Genomic DNA, 6,551 nt, shown 5'->3' with positions numbered 1-6,551 from the left:
TAAAACCCCAGTCTGCTTTTTAGGTAATAACATGTAAATGATTGATTTCAAAGAAAAATTTTCATGCTTCTTATATAAAAATCACAAAGGTGGTGCAAGAAAGCAATAATTGTACAGATGCTAGTATCCTATGACTGCTACATAATAACGTAATATGACTCAAAAAGCACTTAGAAAGAAAATAAACACATCTTGTGCAAATTAGGTTGGACCTGCATCCCTACCAAGAGAGGATACCATCAACAACATAACACCTGAGTTTAAAGTAAGCATTAAACTCAAGCCGCTTAAGACTTTATATAATTTTACATGTTCTGGTTATTTTAAATTCTCCAAACTAAATTATGCTTTTTCAATTTGATTTAAAGTAATGACAATCTGTTTTAATTTTTTTTATATTTATCTTGTTTTCTGACAATGACACATATCATATCATCATATCAGAATGTTTGTATTCATATGAGCTGTTTTCCAAAAACACATCATAGTTAATCACTGAGTAACTGTTTATTGGTCCTGCTGGTGGATCCATTCTTCCTTAGACAGACAGCAGCCACACAGACAGATTCTCTTAAGGTGCCTCAGGATTAACTTTGTTCTGTATTGTTTAAAAAATGTTTGTATTTGATCCACAGCCTCCATGTTCTTGGAACAGATGAGCAAACCCGGCACACTTTCATGGAAGAGGACATGAACATCAAGGTCAACGTTTGGATGCATTTCTGACCACGAGATTCCAGCAGTCGAGTAGTCAACATCTCTGGTATGATGCATCAAAATTAGGATGATCCTTTTACTGTCTGTAGGGAGAAAGAAGAGATATGATATTTTACTCCCGGATTTAACACCTTGAAATTGGGCCTCTGTCTCTTTAAGAAGCTCCTGGTCTTTCTGAAACTCTGCCTTCAGGAAGTCATCACAACATGGCTCCTCTATTAACCCTTCAACAACATTTTCACCAGGGTTACACTGGCTCCTTTAATGAGCTGAGCAGATGCTCAGCTCCACCAGGTGTTTGCTAATTGCTGCTGGCTAGTCTGAAGGAGCTGAGAGGGAGAGGGCTGCTATCAGCAGTTTCCAAACATCTGAGGCAGATGTTTGGAAACTGCAGCTCAGAGGAGGAACTTAATTCTTGAAGAGTGGCTTAGACCCACCCAGATGTTTTCCTAGTTGAATGGTTGCCATGGGAGATTAAAGTATTTCTCAGTCATGCATGAAAGAATCAAAGCATCACTCCGTATATGTTTTTGAAGAGGGAATAACATTATAGCATGATGCAAAACTCTAAAAAGTTGATTTTCAAAAATGTATTATTTCCTAAATCTAACATGCTGTCTGGATAAAAACAGTAGCGTGATGTGTGTGTGATCATCTCCCTACATGTCTTTTACCAAGCAAAATAAAACAGAGCATGATGTTATCAATAAAAATGATACCTGATATCTTACCCGGCACATTTCTTAGAGCCGCTTCCACATCTGATCCAACCCGAGAGCTGATTGGACAGAAGACGATGGTGTACTGCCCGTCCTCGGTTCTGCCCTCCAGCCTTATCTTGCTCTGCACCTGTTTCATCAGAGCTTCATCAGAACCGAAGGTTTGCCCACTGACAACCGTCTCCACACTGATTGAGTCTGTTGTCAAAATGTAAAACAGAAAAAACATAAGAACCAAACAGACATATGGAAAGTTAGATAATAGAATGAGCCTCTGTGGTCACTCACATGAGCAACCCATCTTGGTTTCCTGCACAGAGAAGCAAAATGATTGGATTACTGCCAACGACATATTCGCGTTTGTAGATAGATTTTTACGCAGAATGTAAATGGAAAAAAACCGTGAGCGAAACGGTGACTGGTACTGACTAGTATATATTCCATTGAAGGAAACTAAGTTTCATATCTGCTCAAGAGTCCCCCTAGTGGTTGAAGAAAAATCCACATATATATGAAAAAAAACACTGAATGCTCTCTGGTATTGTTCAGGGGGCCAGACCAAATGAGGAGGTGGGCCGGGTCCGGTATTGTTCAGGGGGCCAGACCAAATGAGGCGGGCCGTAGCTTGGGGACCCCTGCACTAGATTATACTGAAATGGCTTCAAAATGAGTTAATATTTAAAGGGAAAAAAAAAAAAGAACAAATAACTGACAGGTTCTTTTAATGATACTTTAATATAATATTGAATAGAAAATGTTGAATATGAATGTACTCGATTGGAAAACTACCTTTATGACACAAGTTATTACTTATTTTTAACTGTGCAGTAACAGCTTAAACATGGACAGGCTAATAACATGAGGTCAATTAGCTTTGAAATAAATCAGTTTTTTAAATTAACTAATATAAATTATTGTTCACTAACAACAATAAAATAGTTTAAAAGCTTTATTCTTACGTTTGCTGTGTTACAGCTGAGTCCGACGGGTTATTTGTGTAGAAATAACCCTTTCACTTTCACTTATGGATTCACGTTTGCTACATGGTTTACAGGAAGCCCAGCTATTATAATTATTATCAGGGCGTTTACTGAGTAACAGCTTACTTTGCAGAGTCACATGACTCAGCAACAAGGTTCTGCAGTGTGAAATCACGGAGCGGTTGGGAGAACGCCCAGAGATTTAACTCAAGTAAGAGTCTCACTAGGTAAACATATTTTACTCAAATTAAAAGCAAAACATATTCATCCAAGAAATAACTAAAATATGAGTATATGTACAGTAAAACTAAAGTAGTTAAAACTGTTACTTACATACAGAATAACTGATCAGAACACCAAGCATTAACATCAGACAAAATATAGTTAGTGAAAATTCTGGTATTTTAAAGACCAAAATGAAAATAATTCCTACAAATATTATAATTACAAAACATCAAATTCAGGCAAAATTGATACTTTTACAATCAATATAAAACTCATGAAACTAAAACTTACAGTAGGCAGTGCATAGATGTTTGAACAAGGTCAAGTATTTAGTATTTAAGTATTGGCAATATCTACAGTTTACTGTGTTTTCACTTGACCTCTTAAATGTCTCAGAAGGTAGAAAATAACAGAAAAACTGACATGAACATAAACTCTGGGTTTGTGTCTCATGCACTTTTATTTAAAGTATTTTTGTTCTTAATTTTGTGAAGTTCCTCAGTGGGTAGAGTATCCTGAGAGTCTCCTGAAGTAAAACTAGTGATACTTAATAATTTTACTCAAGAAAAAGTAAAAAGTATAATGTCCTAAAAGTATTTCCCACCCAAAAAAGTTACTCAAGCAAATGTAACTAAGTAAATGTAATTACTTACAGCCCACTTTTATATCAAGTAATCAGTTTGATTTTAAAAGTAGGAGATAAGCAGTTTTTTTTTTACTATCACAATATACTCAAGTGTTGGAGAAACAGAAAAAGATGGAGCTTAAAGACAAAAAGGCCTTTCATCTTTGTGAAATTTGATCAAAAACAAAATTTACACTCTGATCTGCAGCTGAAAGTAAATATTAACATACAGTCTATAAGTAGAAGACTAATGGACATTTTTTTTCTCAAAGTCAGTTTGCTTTGCTTTGCTTCTATTTATTTGTCTTCAGCCAAATCAGGACCAGCCTGATCTGGCTATCAGCAACAAGGCAGTTCAAAGTGCTTTACATTATAAACACATCATAAAAACTTAGTGAGAGTGACTAATTGTGAAATCAGGGTGTTTACTGCATAACAACTGCAGTAAACACAGTTTCTACATCTCTGATCATTGAGCTTTTCAGTGATTCATGAAGTAATAGAAGCATTTTATCGTCTATTGTCTGAGGGAATCAGTGGAATGACTTTAGATCTGGTGTGATTTGCTCCATCTTCCTGGTTTTAGTGAGAACACCAGCAGGATTCTGGATGTGACTAAAGATAAACACATGGATGAGTTTCTCAAGATTGTGCTAAGACATCAGTCTTCTAATCCTGGAGATGTTCTTCAGGTGATAGAAGGCCGACTTTGTAACTGTCTTAATGTGGCGCTGAAGGTTCAGGTCAGAGGTCATCACTACACCCAGATTTCAGGCCTGATCTCTAGTTTCCAGCTGTAATAACAGAAGCTTCATCTTGAAGACAGAGCTAGCTCTACCTAGACGTTTTGCACAGCTGAATGGTTGCCATGGAGATTAAAGGATTTCACAAACATGCATGAAAAAATCAAGGCAACATTCTAGGTATGTTTTTGATGAGGGAACATTATAGTATGATGTGAAGCTCAAAAGAGTTAAATTTTCAAAATACTGTCCCTTTAAATAAAAAACTTTAACTCATGACTATGACTGCAACATATTTTACGTTACACATTAGTTTCCATATGTGCATTTGGTATAAGTTTTATGCTATAAGACTGTAAATAAGACTTTGCTCTGCAGAAAGAAAGAACTAAACCAGAACAAAGTACCAACATGTTATCTAGTTAAACATTAATTGGGTCTTCTTATAAATCAGATGAATTACTCAAACTAAAAGTGAAACCAAAAATATCCTATAAAAACTTTGAACTTTTACTTTTACTCCACTTCGACAGTCCTCCTGCCCTGCAGCTCATCACCTGTTCAGGTAGGTTCAATAGGAAAAATGCAGTTCAGCTGCACTGACTGATGAATTTATGCGTTTGGGAACTTTTAGACAATATATTTAATTTATTTTCTATTTTAATTGTTTGAGCTGGTCAGTGTTTCTGATAACATGTTGGAGTTTGTCTTGGTAAAAGCTACAAGTAATCAATGTCATATTCTAAAGAGTAAAAATAAATTATAACATTTATAGCTTTAAAAAGCTCTAAACAAAAAGATATTAAGCAAAAAGGAAAAAAAAGAGGTTGAATGAATGAATCTCTCTCTTCATTCTCTCCCATAGCTCATTTTTTCCTAGTCATGGGGAATCAGCATCCAGCACCTCGTAAGTATTACAGGATTGTTTGATAGAGGAACATATAATATATACTTTAACTATCAGTTTTAAATCACTCCAGTGAAACAAAGTTACAGTTAAACATTGAGTGATCAACTTTATACAATCTAACTGTAGATCTTAGCTGGACTTAAGATTTCATTTCATTTCCACTTTATTTAGATGTATTTTGATCCATATAAATAAAAGAAAATACATGCTGCACCCCCCACAGGGTAAATAAATGAATCAAAATAAATTATTCTCCAATTTTTCATGTATTTATACATGAGCAACAATTTATTTTGCTCAAAAAGGAGTGGGAATAAGATTAACTTCATTAATACCTCTCCATATCCATAATTGAATTGTACGGTTGTTGTAGTTCATTCATATTGTTCTCCTGTAGCACTGCAGCCAGATAAATAACATTGAAAATCAAATCAAACTTTATTTGTATAGCACTTTTCAGCAACAAGGCAGTCCAAAGTGCCTTATATCATAAAAACACAAAAATCAACAATTGAAATTGTTCCAAATGCTGTCATTTACATATCAAAATGTTGGTTACCATTTCATTAGTTATAGAGCAAAAGCAACTCTAAAAAAGTGGATTTTTTTGTCTAGATTTAAAGAAACTCAGTATTTCAGCTGTTTTGCAATTTTCGGGAAGTTTGTTCCATCACACATAACATGCGAGATATGGAATATATTATGAGTATTAATGTAACAAAATATACCGCGCTAACCAGAGGCTGTCCTAGTCTGTTTGGTACCGTGAGAAAAGGAGGTCTTCAGGCAACAGGTTGTTTCTTGCGAACCCAAATCTTATAGTGTTGTGTGGGATGGAAACATGTAAACATGTAAATAATATATCTTTGTCTATAACTATGTCTTCCTTTCTGCAGCTACCATCAGCATCCTAAACTCAATCAATTTAATTTATAGTCCCAGACAGAATACAGATTATTATATGTTAATATGGTGAGGGCAATGACAGCATGATGGGAATATTATTGTGATAACTGTCACAATATCACAATAATGTTACAATCTAAAAAGCCAGAAAACAATTTTAGCAAAAATTGACTTTATTTTAGGAGGTGACGATGACAGACTATCTTAAATCTAATAAGTTATTTATACAGACAACCTCTTTTTATAATATGTTGTCATAGTCATGAACCTATATAATACTAAATAGAGTGGCAAGCGATAAAATGAAGCCTAAAAGTATGGTAATCAATGCATGATTTGGACTGGAACTGCAAAATGTTTCTACATGAATTATTATGACTGTTTTATCATTTAGAATCTAAGCCTAAGTCTGCTCCTAAGTCTACTCCTAAACCGGCTCCTCAGCCGGCTCCCCGTAAGTACTTTGTCTTTTCACTCACAAAAATACACTCATCTTCTCACTGAAAGGTTCAATCTGTTTTACATTCTGCCTTAATACACTGCAATTCACAGATTTAGGAACACCAACAATTCTATAAACCTAATGTAAAAATCACTTCATTTTCTTTACATTCTTGACATAAGTAAACTTAATCTGTTTTTTATACTGTGTTTAGCTCCACCGTCTCCACGTAAGTAGAACTTATTTATTCAAGCTTTTAGAAAGTGTTTTATGTTCCTATAATA

Source organism: Poecilia formosa, unplaced genomic scaffold, assembly GCF_000485575.1.
Source record: "Poecilia formosa unplaced genomic scaffold, Poecilia_formosa-5.1.2 Scaffold657, whole genome shotgun sequence".
Taxonomy (NCBI): Eukaryota; Metazoa; Chordata; class Actinopteri; order Cyprinodontiformes; family Poeciliidae; genus Poecilia; species Poecilia formosa.
This window is presented reverse-complemented; position numbering follows the sequence as displayed.